This window comes from Anopheles aquasalis, chromosome 2 (assembly GCF_943734665.1).
Source record: "Anopheles aquasalis chromosome 2, idAnoAquaMG_Q_19, whole genome shotgun sequence".
NCBI classification, from domain to species: Eukaryota; Metazoa; Arthropoda; class Insecta; order Diptera; family Culicidae; genus Anopheles; species Anopheles aquasalis.
In genome coordinates this window covers 58736609-58738146 of record NC_064877.1, presented here as the reverse complement: position 1 = coordinate 58738146, position 1538 = coordinate 58736609, and positions in this window count along the sequence as shown.

The following is a 1538-nucleotide window of genomic DNA, read 5'->3' as shown; positions in this document are numbered from 1 at the left end:
TCATTCAATGGATCATTATTAGACGAACAGCCAATCTAGAATTAGCATTGATTTTGAATTCGAATGCAGCTACGTAACAGCCAGAGCAAGATTAATATTTACTTGTTAAACTAGAGTTATATTCTGTACACCTTATTATTTTGACGATAAAACTAAGTAAACTGGACCTCTAAAATGTCTAATATGGCATTGATGTCTCCGTTCCAGCATCTTGTTTTTAATAACTATTTTTTTATGTAATCATACGAATTATTACTATTTTATTGAACTAGTGGCATGGTTAATAATGATGAATGAAGTGGCAAGCCAAATGATTTCAGAGTTTTGCTGATACCTTACGGACGAAGCCGTATTTATATGATGTCAGTGTTACTGACCTTTTTATCTCATATTACTGAATCATAATAGAATCAACTGACATGAAGTTTCATAGCAAACAGATTCGCATAAAGCAGGTGGAATAGATTTCACTTCCACTTAAATGGATTAGTTTCAATTCTAAATAATGAAGCTAATAAATTTGTTGCTTTGAATATGTTGTGATGTTGCTACTGACTACTCCTGTAAGTCAAATACAAGTGAATGTAATTGATATTGATATATTGATCAATATCATACCAGAGCAGAAAAAACACTCTAACGATTAAAAATATCAAATTAAGCGTACCAATCATCATAATGAACGGCCCACGGCTTTACCCGGAAAAACCAGCCGCATTATCAACAGTAGCAACATCCCTAATCGGTGGCAGAATGTTATTCGTCAAATATTCATTACCTACTCCCATGGTGTACCATCGTAGAGGGCGCTGGCGTGATTCGCGTGATGCACGGCTTACACAGAATTATGCGAAGCTTACAACCCCGTTGATGCCTCCGCGCAATGTATGCGGCTGAATGACTACGCTTAGTCTCAGTTTCATAAACATTACCCCACTCGACCGTCCGAACACCAGCCCTGGAAGTCCCATGCTAAGCAACAGGATCCTCGTTAGTTCAGGTATCTCGTTTTATGCTGCTAATTAAAACGGATTCAATCTTTTATTCATAAGCATTCTCATTATTCCGCTTAAAATATCATTTTGAAGCTTTGGCGCTCCTCCCTACATAGTTTCGCGGCCTGGAGGGATTAATATGCTAGAACAAAAGTGCCGGCGGCACGGTCGGTACGGCTCGCTGAAATAGGATCCTTAATTTATGCTCAATCGTGGATAGTGAAGGAGCGCAGTGGAGTCGGTTTGGTGTTTTTAATCACGATAATGGAATAGCCGAAGCTATGAAATATAATCGGAATATCGAACTGATTAAACCGTGCGGATCATCGTTGGCAACAGGTATTGGAGTAGTAATTTCCCAATCTTTTCCGTTAGTGCCGCACCGTATGAGAGAATTCGTCCAATTTCATCCAATTAATTCCGGTTCGCTTTTAATGAGATGCCTTTCATGTAGATTAATTCTCAGATTCGATGAAACCATTCTGACGGTAGTTTGATTGGAATGGAATATATTCAGTTTCATTGCAGATATTAATACATTCT